General features: G+C 46.7%; 1 protein-coding gene across 3 annotated transcripts in view; it reads right to left on the bottom strand.

The window, feature by feature from the left end:
- The window catches only part of ENPP4 (ectonucleotide pyrophosphatase/phosphodiesterase 4), a 40,687-nt gene extending 28,861 nt beyond the window's left edge, over positions 1-11,826 (bottom strand). Inside the window, exon 1 of one of the 3 annotated variants that reach the window (XM_068280175.1) lies at positions 11,805-11,826. The gene's annotated coding sequence lies outside the window, so the exon portion shown is untranslated. Of the gene's footprint in view, positions 1-4,121; positions 4,223-11,165; positions 11,236-11,804 lie in introns of those variants that run through there. The other 2 variants (XM_068280173.1, XM_068280174.1) reach the window with 2 other exon arrangements.
- Between the last annotated feature and the right edge of the window lie 2,848 nt (positions 11,827-14,674).

Here is a 14,674-nt window from a genome sequence, read left to right as displayed (position 1 = left end):
TCGATTTATCTTTCAGGCCTACCATATACTTATAGATTTCTACTCAATGTTCCAAAACATTTGATTCATTGCTGAAGGGAATCAATTCAAGAGGAATGGATTCCTACCACACACTGCACATCAATTTCCAGTCCATTCCAGTAGGGAATCTATTGAAAATCAATGGAACTGCAGAGTTGCACTGTTTAATGCTGTGCACAGCTATGGGCCATTGGTCTATCAATGGTCTTGTCCCACCTCCAATTGCATAAAATTTTCCATCCAATCCGACCGATTCTTTTAAAGTTTTTTGTTTACAATGGATTAAAAATAAAAAAATTGATCGATTGACTGACATTGTGGAGAAACGAATCCCAGCTATTGAATTACTGTATTTTTTGGACTGTAAAGGTCCGTACACACGCCGGACTTTTGGCAACGACGGGTCCGTCGTTGCCTCCCGCTGGGTGGGCGTGCCAGTGACAGTCCGGCGTGTGTACGCTCTGTCGTCAGACTGATACGGCTGTTTCTGAGCGATCCGCCGGGCGGATCGCTCAGGAACAGCCGTATCAGTCTGACGACAGAGCGTACACACGCCGGACTGTCGCTGGCACGCCCACCCAGCGGGAGGCAACGACGGACCCGTCGTTGCCTAAAGTCCGGCGTGTGTACGGACCTTAAGACTCACTTTTTCTCCCCCAAAAGTGGGGAGAAAAAGTCACTGCGTCTTATAGTCCAAATGCAGAGAGATACTGACTTGTGAACGCTGCCAATATGACCCTCCAACCTGCCGCAATCTCGGGGACTCCCTGTACTGTGCCCATGCAGAGGAGGACACAGGGGGACAAACAGACACAAAGGGGCATAGAGGAGGACACAAGAGGGACAGAGGAGGACACAGGGAGACACAAGGGGTACAAGGGGGCGTGAGGTACAAAGGTGGACATAATCCACAAGATGTCCCTTCACCATGGATGCACCAGATTTAGTATATATTTTTTTTCCCCTGGTTTTTGTCCTCTAAACTTAGGTGAGTATTTATGGTCAGGAGCGTCTTATAGTCCGAAAAATATGGTAAATCTGCAAGGAATCACCACGGTTGGATGCAGGGACCTCCTGGAATTTTTCGGCCTTGCACCAGTTTGTAAACAAGCAGGTCAGTGCTACTGCGCAGGAATCCTGGGGCTTGTTCACAAATAAGAGCGCGGCCGCGCACACGCTTCAACAAGTCCCTTATCATGGAAGTTTGGGGGGGTCCTTGTGTTGGATGGGTGGAGGCAAGTGTGACGGGGGGGGGATCCTCTGCATTAATCAGAGCTTTCCCTTAACTTTGGCAAGGTTCCCTTTTTATGCAGTTATTTCTCTTCAGGTTTCCTTTGGGCAGTCTCTCCCTCCAAACAACATAATTATGCATCAACTCCGAATTACTAGAATCTCCTTGACCATCCCCAAGATTAGACCCCAAGAGACAATTAGAAATGTCATCAAACACTGGCAGACCTTTTCCCAACCTGCGTAATGGATCATTCGTGTTATGCATGGAAGTCTGCAATGTGTGCCCTATGATACCCTGTGCAGCAATGTGTATTAAGTGTTGGAGTTTTAAAAACGATGAACAATTTTAAGCTCCATCTCCAGGTACATAAGGAAAAAACATCAAACAACTAAGAAATCAGACTGTTTAGAGGTAACCCTTTTTGTGTGAAACAAGGCTCTAAAATCTTTTCCAAAACTTTTGTCATGTGACAAGAAGCCTCTAAGCACAGTGAGCGAGTTTCAGATTTTGAGGGTGTGACTACAGCTGGAACTTGTATTGCATCATCCTGCTGTTCAGACCACAGGCACAGACCGCATCTGTCTAAGAAAACTGCAGCCTATAGCAGTAACAGTCCATGGTCCAAGCAGGGCCGGATTACCGACCAGGCAACAAAAGCAGTCGCTTGGGGCCCCATTCATAGTCAAAGGGGCCCCATTAGCACATGAACCAGCCCTTGCCATCCTGTCAGCGGTGGCTGGATGGTATAATGGTTAAAGGGACTCTGAGCAGTGCAGTAACTATGGAAAGATGCATATCATTTTAAAGCTCTCTTTCTCCTCTTTCCAATGATATCTAAACGGCTGCTCTATGCCTTTTAGTTTTCGATATTTTCGCGATTGAAATCGCGGCCACAGGACGACTTTTCTCCAAAGTCAGCGGTGGCTGGATGGTATAATGGTTAAAGGGACTCTGAGCAGTGCAGTAACTATGGAAAGATTCATATCATTTTAAAGCTCTCTTTATCCTCTTTCCAATGATATATAAACAGCTGCTCTATGCCTTTTAGTTTTCGATATTTTCGCGATCGAAATCGCGGCCACAGGACGACTTTTCTCCAAAGTCAGCGGTGGCTGGAAGGTATAATGGTTAAAGGGACTCTGAGCAGTGCAGTAACTATGGAAAGATGCATATCATTTTAAAGCTCTTTTTCTCCTCTTTCCAATGATATATAAACGGCTGCTATATGCCTTTAGCAGCTCGATTCAGCACAATGCAATGAAATATAAGGAACCCAGGGGGATATAATTACAAACATCATGCTGGTAGGTGTGAGGATGTAATGAATTAGTTGTGGGTATGCTTAAAGGAATATCCACAGGCACTGCTTGGAGTCCCTTTAAGGGCTCTGCCGCTGACACAGGAGACCAGGGTTCGAATCTCAGCTCTGCCTGTTCAGTAAGCCAGCACCTATTCAGTAGGAGACCGTAGGCAAGTCTCTCTAACACTGCTACTGCCTATAGGGCGCGTCCTAGTGGCTGCAGCTCTGGCGCTTTGAGTCCACCAGGAGAAAAGCGCGATATAAATGTTATTTGTCTTGTCTTGTCAAATGATGCCGTGCGCTGCTGATTGTCTTCAGAGCCAGGCTCTCCTCCTAGGTCCCCCTCCTGCTACTGTGCGCTCTGCCGCTGCCCACTCCACCCTCCCTTCCCACAGAGAACCACAGCTGCAGCAAGAATGATAGCAGCAGATGGCAAACGCTCACTCACCTATCCATGATCCAAGCAATAGAGATCCCGTCATCTGAAACCCATCTGTCTCTTCTACAGTGCAGCCGCTCGCTCTGAACTTCCTGATTCTCAGATCAGACATGAAGTAGGAAGTAGTAGTAGTAGTAGTAACAGAGCGGAAGCACTCTAGAGGAGACAGATGGGCTCCGGATGACGGGACCTCTATTGCTTGGATCGCAATAGGTGAATGTGATTCATCTGGTGCTGTCATTCTCCCCCACTGCGGCTGCCTTCTCTGCTGGACTATCGTATTCACTGGGATGGAGGCTGCATGGTGGCTGTCTAGTTTGGGAGGAAATTGGTTGTTCGGTGGTGGGAGTGGTTATGTAATTCTGTCTGGGGAACGGCTTCCGGTTTGGCAGTGTCCAGAGCTTTCTGCTATTGCCAGGCTGGAGATGCAGGGGGAAAGTGCTGCTGCTGTGATATCTGGCGCCTTCTTCACAGGGGTGCCCCAGCCCCTGAGTGCAAATGTCCCAGCGATTCATCTCTCACTCTGCATTTTGCCGCTGCTATTCCCTGCATTGTGCACCCACAGAGGAAAGCGTGCTGTTGCCCATAGCAACCAGTAGCTCGGCTGCCCGGTGTGTGCGACATATTGCTGTGCAGCTGCATCTTCTGATTCTATTACGACATGATGGGGGGGGCCCAAATCAGTTACTTTGCTTAGGGCCCCATTTAGCCTTAATCCGGCTCTGGGTCCAAGGATGTGGTCAGCCACTGGACTTCCTACCAGTTATTTTAAAAGGGGAGCCGGGATGGTTTAGCTGACCCAGCGAGAAAATCAATAGGGAACAGTTATCCAATCACAACGTTGTCTACAACTCTAACTGGTTAAATTCTAATATTGGCGTATTATTACTACAACCTATCTAACACCTACACGTTCGAGAGGGTGCCGTTCACCCAATTACATTAGCGGAATTTCCCTATGGATGTCCTCGCTGGGTCATCTAAACAATACTAGCTCCTTAAAGGTTAATATCACTGAAGCATGGTGTTCCACAGACCTAGGCCTACACAGATCTGGTGAAATGGGGCGTGTGACAAATCACAAAGTGTCACTAGGAAAGGTCATGGCATACAAACAGACAACTTACCTGTACAGCCGGAATCACACTCACACAACTTCTCTGAGTTGTCCTGGTGACAATGAGTAGCCCTGGGACGCACTACAATATCCTGCAGCTGCTTACTGTACAGGTCCGACACGCCAGCCACGCACAATAAAACACCACAGCCCTCTCTAGTGAAACAGTAAGATGCAGTCTCACAGGTAGGACTTCCTGGTTTTGACTTCCTGACACCTGACCGTCCTTACCAAGCCTGGAGATCAAGGAACAAAGCCAGCCTGAACTATGCAACCGAGACAGCACTCATTCAATACAATACAGACCAGCTGACTGACTCCCTGCCAATCAAAATGTGACTTTTTTTGCTGAAAGGAAAGTTGGCTGCAACTAGTTGTGAGGAAATGGATAACTGGTGGCTGTCAAACAAATCATGTGTCTGACCCTTTAAAGAGGAACTCCAGTGAAAATTATGTAATGGGAAAAGTGCTTAGTTTTTACAATAATTATGTATAAATGATTTAGTCAGTGTTTGCCCATTGTATTGCTGTAAACAGCTATTTCCCACAATGCAATGAGGTTCAGAGACAGGTAACTGCCAGGACCATGGTCCTGACATCACACTGTGGGAGGGGTTTCACTACAATATCAGCTATAGAGAGCCCCCTGATGATCCGTTTGTGAAAAGGAATAGATTTCTCATGTAAATGGGGGTATCAGCTACTGATTGGGATGAAATTCAATTCTTAGTTATGGTTTCTTTTTAAAGCAGGCAGAATAATGCACAGGTGTATTTGTGACTGGGGCACTAACACTGTATAAAAATTCAGACTTACCTGCAATAATTCAACTACTCAAATTCTACCTCGACAGGATTCAAATGGTCCATTTTCAAGCTGGATACAAAAAAATTGATTAAGGGCCCGTTTCCACTGGCGCGGAAACCGTACGGGAAAACTCTGCCATAGAGATGAATAGCACCGCTTGCCGAATCGCTTGCGCTAGCGATTCGGCCGGCTTTTCCATCCGAAGTTGTGCGGGAGGCTGCGAATCCCATAGCCGTGCATGGCGCGGCTGATGGGATTCGTCTGTGTACCGCGCGGCTCGCTGACATGTGCGGCACAAGTGGAAACGGGTGCTTAGGGTCCTTTCACACCGAATCGGTTGCGTTCCGCCACATCGGACGATATCATCGTATCCCAACGTGATGCAATGATATTTTTATGGTACATCCATATACACTGAGTGTGCAGAAAATTAGAGACACTATCTAATAACGAGTTGATCCACCTTTAGCTCTGATCACAGCCGATATTCTTCCTGGCATGGACTCAACAAGATGCGGATATCGTTGCTGAGGAATGTTGGTCCATGCGTGTAATACACTGGCAACGTCCTGACGGCGAGTCAAGGGACACCCTGTTGCCATGAAGACGACGCTGGAATTGGAGCTGGTAAGTTCACCGCTTGCCGCCCGCTCGCGACTCTGCAGGGAGGGAAGGGGGTAGAGGGGAGTCCGGCTGCCTATCGGTGGGTCAGATGTACAGCGTACGCGGGCGTAATCTGGCTTGCAGGCTGTAGTTTGCCCAGCGCCGCTGTAACCTGTACCCCAGGCCTAACCTTAATGTCTCTATGACTGTTGGGACCTGTTTGTACTCCGTGCATTTCAATCTGATTTTCAGAGGGGGTGCATTTTCCTGATCACAAAAACACTTTCAATCTCAGTATCTCAGTATTCTTTTCCCACTAGTGCAATCCAGTTCTTAGAAAACGGCATGCTCTTGATGTGCCACTGATTGTCGGTTCCATTGACTACAACTATGTGTGTGTACATATGAAATCGCCGTGGCTAAGTTTCGGCACAGGGTTAAGCCAAAAGACGGTTCACCTTGACGCAGGCAAACTCCAGGGTGGCGTTAATGCCAGTAGTTTTTCCTCTGAGTTGGCGCAACTCAAGGGAAGACTTAATTCTGGCACTGGCTATTGCCAACGGCCAAATTACCTCTTTTTGCTAATTTGAGCTCTGGCTAGTGCCGGCCTGGAAATAAGTTACTGAGTGCAGCTATAGCCGTAGTTCTCAATACAGCCTATGGTGCAGCTCTATGCCAAAATTAGCTGATTCGCTACAGGTTCCCTTTAAATCTGTTGATTAATTGAACAGCAGTTTGTGGCTATGAATTGTCTGTGACTATTTCCGCTCAACTGGCATTGTTTAACATTAAATAACTATATCATCCTCCATATTCGTCACACTCCAAGGGCCTTAAATATGTCAGCCTCCTTATTCCTCTCACTTCAAGGGTTTCAAATATGTCAGCCTTCTTATTCCGCTCACTTCAAGGACTTCCCGTAGGGCTTATTTTCACTGGGAGCTGTGGCTGTTTCCGATTTGGCCCGGCTCAGAATCGCTAAGGGCTCATTTCCACTATCGCGAATTCGCATGCGTTTTTCGCATGCAAATTCGCATAGCAATACAAGTGAATGGGACTGTTAACACTTGTCAGGATTCCTTTGCGTTTTTCATGGACCCGCATGCGAATTTCGCATCCGCATGCAAATTTTTACCGCGCCGATTCGCACCGCACAAGTGGAAATGCAGCCTGAGCCGTGCCATGCTCGGCTATAGTGATATGGTTAAATGCTGCAGAAATCTGCAGCATGCAGTCCAGATTCACACCGCAGTGCAATCTGGATGGCACTCCATTGAATAGATAGGCCTCTCCCTGTGCAGCTGGAATGCAGGGAAACGCTGCAGATTTGCTCCAGATTTGGGCTTAGTGGAAATAGGGCCATACTCTGCAGACTATGGGCTGGTGCGCACCAAGAGCGCTTCTGGGAGCTTTGAAAAGCGCTTGGCTAATGTATCTGAATGGGATGGATCACACCAGAGCGATGTGATTTTCTCCCAAACGCAAACGCGGGCCCTGCAGCATTTCTGCTGATTTCTGAGGTGATTCAGTCTCAATATTAAGTACAGGAAAGTGGAAAATCGCTCTGAAAAGCACTAGATCACAGCGATTTTCCAAGTGTTTTTGTTACAGAAGCTGTACAGTTCCAGCTCTACTGTAACAAAAAAATAAAAACATGCTACACCAAAATGCTCTAAAAACCGCTAGGCATGATTAGAAAATCGCTAGGCACATGCCTAGAATCACTCTGAAAAATCAGTTCAAAAAGCACTGAGTGTTTGCGATTACGCTAGCGCTCTTTGGTGTGCACCGGCCCTTTCTGTTTTATCCTAAATGATGGAAACTGAAATGGCGCTGGTGGAAAAGATAATTGAAGTCAGCAGCACCGAAGAAGCAACTCCTGTGAAGGCTGATGGGTTTGCTGCAGACATGGCTGATTCTGCCACGCTCTATAAGATGTGCATAGAAGCTTTATTAGCGTTACATGTGTGGCTGTGGTTTGCCAGTCAGCTGCTCTGACCGGATGTCCCTTCAGTCCAGGCCACCACTTACTGCTTATTATTGAGGGTACCTCTGTCTACCTAATGCTATGAGGCATCTGTAGCTACCTATGACAGGCATGTAAGGAAGTGACAGCTGGGCCAGCCAGCACACTTGTGGTGCCGCTGTTTGTAGGTTTATAGAGGGCGAAGTCTAAGGTGCCAGGACATCTGTGCCTATAGGCTCCTGTGAGGTTTATGCGGGCCTGCCTGTCTCTAACACACGATACTACAATTTTAAAGGGCAACTGTAATGAGAGGGATATGGAGGCTGCCATACACATTTCCTTTTAAGCAATACGAGTTGCCTGGCTGTCCTACTGATCTTCTGCCTCTAATACTTTTAGCCATAGACCCTGAACAAGCATGCAGCAGATCAGGTATTTCTGACATTGTCACATCTGACAAGATTAGCTGCATGCTTGTTTCAGGTGTGTGATTCAAACATTATTGAAGTTCAGCAGGACAGCCAGGCAACTGGTATTGTTTGAAAGGAAATAAATATGGCAGCCTCCATATCACTTTACGCCGGATGCACACACAGCAGACACGATAGCGTTGCGTAAAACACTGCGTTTTTGTCGCTAATGGAAGTCTATGGGCCATAGGAAAAAACGCATATGCGTTTTTAAAAATGCTGGTTTTGTTGCATAATATTCATAGATGCATCAAAAATGCACATAATGAAAGTCAATGGGAATACAATGGTATGCAGTCTTCATATGTGTTTTCCCCCCCAAAAAATGTTTTCCTGTATTTCCGCTTCCTGTTGTCTTCCTAGAGATTTGCATAACTGGAAATATGAAAACGCATACAAAACTGCAAATACATTAATACGCACGCAAAACGCGTGCAAAACGCGTGAAAACACACACAGCATTAACATAAAACATGCCATGAAAAGCAGCCTTTCACGTTATGTTATGTGTGCACCCCGCCTCAATCATGTGTGTATACAGGTCAGAGATAAGTGCCAGAGATCACGAGGAAGTGATGACACACAGAATGACTCCCCTGTAAATCTGCATGGACAACTATCCGTTGCAAATGTAACGCTGTAATTGTCACTTCCTGATATGGGCTTCCGTCTGAGTACTGATACAAGCAGGAGAAAACTTTAGTTGTGAAAAAACTAAAAAAAGTATTTTGCTATTGTTCAAACAGCTGATAAGAAGTCAATCCAACTGTTGGATTGTCATGTGGACCAGTGTTTGTAAGGATTGACTTCTTATCAGCTTTTTGAACAACAGCAAAATAAATTTTTTTGGTTGTTTCAACTTGTTTCACAATAAAAGTTGTATGACAATTGTGCTGCGTAAAAGACCGCAGTTGAGCGTGTGTATGTCGTTGTTGCTTGACAATTGTGCTGCAAAATGCTGGGAATACACGGGTCGATTCTGGCACTCGATTCTGCACACGATCGTTTTGCCGCTAGATTCCCATTGGGTTCCCTCATCTTCCACATGTTTTTATCTTTTTTCAATTCACTTCAATAACATATCGACCGGCAAAATGATCAAACACGTTGGACATTATCTAACCATCTAATCAGCTCAGAATCGAACCGCATTAAAGACCGCTGTTGAGCGTGTGTATGAGGCTGGGGTCTCGCTTGAGTACAAATCTGTATACTGTAGCTATCTACCAGCAAGATCCCTAAACCAGTTATACCAGATCACTAAACCAGACTGTATCAGATATGAAAAGTTAAAGGAAAGGTAGTGGTAATTTATAAAAATACCATTACATCAGTAAGTGATTTATTAACCACCTTAGCGGTAACCCCGTGTGTGTCACGGGGTAAGCCGCCGGAGGGTGCCGCTCAGGCCCTGCTGGGCCGATTTTCATATTTTTTTTTTGCTGGACGCAGCTAGCACTTTGCTAGCTGCGCCAGCACCCCGATCGCCGCCGCCGCGCGCCCGATCGCCGCTATCCGGTGCGGCGCGCCCCCCCCCCCCAGACCCCTGCGCTGCCTGGCCAATCAGTGCCAGGCAGCGCCAAGGGGTGGATCGGGTCTCCCAATGACATCCCGACGTCGGTGACGTCATCCCGCCCCGTCGCCATGGCGACGGGGGAAGCACTCCAGGAAATCCCGGAGGCGATCGGCGGGGCTGGGGGGATGCCGCTGAGCAGCGGCTATCATGTAGCGAGCCCTGGGCTCGCTACATGATTTAAAAAAATAAAAATAAAAAAAAAACTGCTGCGCTGCCCCCTGGCGGTATTTTTCATACCGCCAAGGGGGTTAAAGGACAACTGAAGTGTGAGGGATATGGAGGCTGTCATATGTGTTTCCTTTTAAGCAATACCAGTTGCCTGGCTGTTATGCTGATCCTCTGCCTCTAATACCTTTAGCCATAAACCCTAAACAAGCATGTAGCCGATCAGGCGTTTCTGACATTAGCTGCATGCTTGTTTCTGGTGTGATTCAGACACTACTGCAGCCAAATAGATCAGCAGGGCTGCCAGGCAACTGGTACTGATTAAAAGGAAATGTATGGCAGCCTCCAGCCTCATTACAGTTGTCCTTTAAAGGAACAATGAAGTATGTCTAAATTTTATTTTTTACCATGCAGTTATGTGAAGCAGTATAACCCCTGCTAAACCGCAGCTATCCCGCGGCAATACCCCCCAAATCCCCCCAGAAAAATCCACGACTTTCTTGGTCGTGGATTTTGCTGCTCATGGAGGCAGAGCTATGAGCCGCAGCTCTGCCTCCATGCGTGTCAGTCGCCGCACGGATCTCCACCTCTCCCCGCCCCTCTCTGTGAAGGCAGATTGAGAGAGGCGGCGTTTTAGCAGGGGTTATACTGCTTCACATGACCGCATGTTAAAAAGGAAATTTAGACTCACCTCAGTCTCTTTAAGATTCAATATATACACTATCAATGTATTAGGACACCTACCCAGTGTCATTTTGCCAGATCAGCCCACACAAAACAACACACAAGGTGCCCACTAATGATACAATCGTGATAGTACCATCTCAAACCTCCCAGCTTTTTGAGATAAGAGAGAGGGACACTTAAGCCACACCCCTGATCACACCCACTAGTTACACATACCATAAATATTTCATAAGAAAAATATGTTGTTTTATAATTCAAACCACACTGGTCCATTCTATCCTGGGTTATTTTCCTTCATAGTAACATTTTAAAATTAATAATATATCAAATTAAAGGATGAAAATAAAGTTTAGAGTCAAACACATTTTTAGTAGAGAAATATATATATTTACATAGAAAGAGGGACAAAGTCCTGAAAGAGGGACAAATGAGGAGGAAAGAGGGACAAAGAGGGACGGTCCCTCCAAAAGAGGGACAATTGGGAGCTATGCCATCTCCCCCTTCTATGTAATATGAGGGACGACCTAATGTATCTATGTTGCTCAGTTTAGCTTTGTATTACATGGTTTTAGTAAGATTGCCCCATTACTGGGCACCCCACACATATTACACACACAGGTGTGATATCATTGGCGCCTAATGTGGCAACATATAGAAAGTGATGGAAGCTGCAGGGTACCAGTATCACAGAGGGCCACATGTAACTCCCTTCCCATAGCCCAGCACTCCGGCTCCACCCCAGGGACCCCCATCACTGCCCCCCACGACACAACTACTCACCAAGCAGCACAAGACGCTTCTCCTTCCTGGCTGCACCAGGATCGATGGGCGGGGATTAGTGTAAGGGGGCGCGGCGTTGTGTCAGGCGGCGCAGCGGATAGGCAGCAGCAGGCGTGGTCAGTCTGTTGTCAGTGCGGGCGGGCGGCGTGCTCGGAGCACGTGACGCAGCTGGTGACGTCACTGGCTGTTAGAGAGATGGTGCAAGTTGTGTGTTTCGTTTCTTGGCGGACGGCGGTTACCTCCAGCTGGGGGGAGGGGGGGAGGCTGACGTCACTCCCATCTCCTCAACGAACACGTCTGCCTGCTCTGTTCTGATGTTTAGTGGCTGCTTCTGAGTTTCAGTTGTATAAATTTAGACTATATGTATATGTGATACCAGGAACAGGCTGCTGCTGCTGGCAGTACTTTGTATGAAGAGTGGGGTTATGCATCTGTATGATAGTTGCATAGTTATTTGGGTTGAAAAAAGACATGTCCATCGATTGCTGCATATGGAACTCATCATTTCTATCTAAGGAAGGCCTATACGGAATTTGATTTCTTACATTTTTCTGCTTGCAGTTTAAAGGGCTGAAGTGAAAAAGATGTGGACAGTTAAAGTAAACCAGAGACGGTATTATAGAAAGATTTGATACTTACCTGGGCTTCCTCCAGGCTCCTAATCAGCACTGAATCCTTCGCTTTCCTCCCGAGTGCAACTGTTTTGTCTGCATTCAGCTCTGGTAACTGGCTCAGTCGCGTCAGTCTGGGTCTTCTGCACATGTGCATCTCCGTGCATGCGCAGAACGGCGGCACTCGGGAGGACGGCGAGGGACTCAGTGCTACTTATGGAGCTGGAGGAAGCCCTGGGTAAGTACTCAAATCTTCAAATCAAAGATAGCTTTATTGGCATGACCAAGATTCATACAGATATTGCCAAAGCAAGGGGAAAACGGGGACTTGGAAGGGGGTGGGGTAGGGGGACATGGAAGGGGGTGGGGTAGGGGGACAATGGCTAAGCAGTCTGTGGACATTTTTAGGTTTACAGTTCCGTTATGCTCCTCTCAGTCTGTGGCATGCATGCTGTGACATAGTGTGCAGCGATTGACATTGTGGATTCCTAATGTGAGAAAGTCTGGGAATAGTTCCATCAATTTCTTAAAGTAAGTGTCTTTCTATACTACCGTCTCTGGTACACTTTAAAGGAAACCTGTACTATCCCCCCTCCCCCCCCCCAAAAAAAAGTTTCACTTACCTGGGGCTTCTGCCAGCCCTGGCCACGCACCTCCTCTTTTGTGTTCCCCACCGGGAGTGTCCTGTGCATGCGCAGTACAAGGTTTACTCATATTGCACCTGTGCACGGGAGCGCTAACGATGCGTGCGGCCAGGGCCGTGCAGGCGCAGCAAGTCGACAGTAGCCTTGCTAATCACGAGTAACCACGGTGGTTACTCATGATTAGCTCGCGATTAGCAAGGCTAGTCGACAGTAACAAAACTGACCTGCGGCGTGGAACCAGAGAATCATTCAGAGACACCAGGCACAGGGAGGCTGCAAGGGGCTGGCAGAAGCCCCAGGTAGGTGAAACTTTTTCTGGACATTACAACTAGTGAAAATAACAAATAATTGCTTATTTTTACAATATTCATTAATAAATGTAGTCAGTATCAGGGCTGAGCAGTTGGAGTCAGATAAATTTTTGGGTACCTGGAGTCGGAGGTTTCATAAACTGAGGAGTTGGAGTTCAATGATTTTTGTACCTACTCCTTCCTTAACCCTGCAAGGGCTGTGGAGTATGAGTTGAAGTCGGAGCAATTTTGGGTACTTGGAGTTGGAGGTTTCATAAACTGAGGAGTCTGAGTTGGAGTCTGATAATTTTTGTACCGACTCCACAGCCCTGATCAGTACCTGCCCGTTGTAAAAATCTTTCCTCTTCCTGATTTACATTTTGAAATGTATCCCTCGTGATGACATCTTTAGTTCTGCCAGGTGATCTGTATGGAATGTTTGTTACTGAGTTCTATGCACAGCGGGAGATACTGGTTGCTTGGCAGTTGGAAAAAGCCATTATTTCCAACAATGCAACAAGGTTCACAGACAGAAAACTGTCAGGACCATGGTCAAGACATCACACTGTGGGAAGGGTTTCACCACAATATCAGTCATAGAGACCCCCCTGAAGATCTATTTCAGAAAAGGTAAAGATTTCCCAAGGGAAAGGGGGCATCAGCTACTGGCTGGATAGTGTACCAGTTATGCGCTCTGCCTCTGGGGGCCGGTGTACACCAAAAAGCGCTAGTGAAATCGCAAACTCTCAGTGCTTTTTGAAGTGCTTTTTCTAGGCGATTCTAGGCATGTGCCTAGCGAGTTTCAAATCACATTTTTTGGTGTAGCGTTTCTTATTTTTTGTTATAGTAGAGCTTTAACTGAACAGCTTCTGTAACATACGCTTGGAAAATCGCTCTGATCTAGAACTTTTCAAAGCGATTTTCCACTATTTGGCTGCAGTAGTGTCTGCATAGCACCTGAAACAAGCATGCAGCTAACAGCTGACAATAATGCTAGAAACACCTTATCTGCTGCATGCTAGTTCAGGGTCTATGGCTAAAAGTATTAGAGGCAGAGGAACAGCAGGGCAGCCAGGCAACTGGTATTGCTTAAGGAGACTCTGAAGTCTCCAGAAATTGAGGTTTTTACTTTAAAAACCTAATTAACATTATTGCCCCTCTTAAAACGCTGCATCCCCGGGGCTCAAAACACCGTAAATCACCCTAAACTCTCTGGGGTACATCGCAGGCTCCTTCCGCATAGAGGCAGAGCATTTGGCTGCAGCCCTGCCTCTATGCACGTCAATCAGCAAGGATCGCCGACTCTCCCCGCCTCTCTCAGGCAGGGAACACACTTGAATGTTTTCGTATGCGTTTTCTGCACAGAAAAACTGAGAACTCATGTTAATCAATGGGCTAATTCACACATGATATGTTTTTCGGGCGCAGAAAAAAAACTGACATTCTGCATGATGACTCTGCACATTTTGTCAGTTTTCTCTATCAATTACATCAGCTGCTGTGAAAAAACGTGCGCGTTTTCCTGCATAGAAACACACTTGGTGTGCAGAAAAACGCGCGCAGAAAACTGAAAGATAAGTGTGTTCCCTGCCTCAGTCTTCCTTCACTGCGAGGGGCGAGGGAGAGGCGGAGATCAGCGCTGATTGACACACATAGAGGCAGCAGCAAAATCCACAACCAAGAAAGTGGTGGATTTTGCCGGGCGAGTTAGGGGTGATTTAGGGTGTTTGCAGTTACGGGGATGCAGCGATTTAAAAGGTGCAATAATGTTAATGAGGTTTTTAAAGTAAAAACCTCATTTTTTAGAGACTTCGGAGTCTCTTTAAAAGGAAATAAATATGGCAGCCTTCATATCCCTCTCACTTCAGTTGCAGTTTTTGATTGAAGGGTTTACAGCAGTGGCATGAGAAGACTGCAATGTAATCACAGGGATGTCACTGTAATGTAAACTTGTTAAAGTATAG

Source organism: Hyperolius riggenbachi, chromosome 4 (assembly GCF_040937935.1).
Source record: "Hyperolius riggenbachi isolate aHypRig1 chromosome 4, aHypRig1.pri, whole genome shotgun sequence".
Classification (NCBI taxonomy): domain Eukaryota; kingdom Metazoa; phylum Chordata; class Amphibia; order Anura; family Hyperoliidae; genus Hyperolius; species Hyperolius riggenbachi.
Note: the sequence above shows the minus strand (reverse complement) of the source record. Positions and strands in the feature narration are given on the sequence as shown.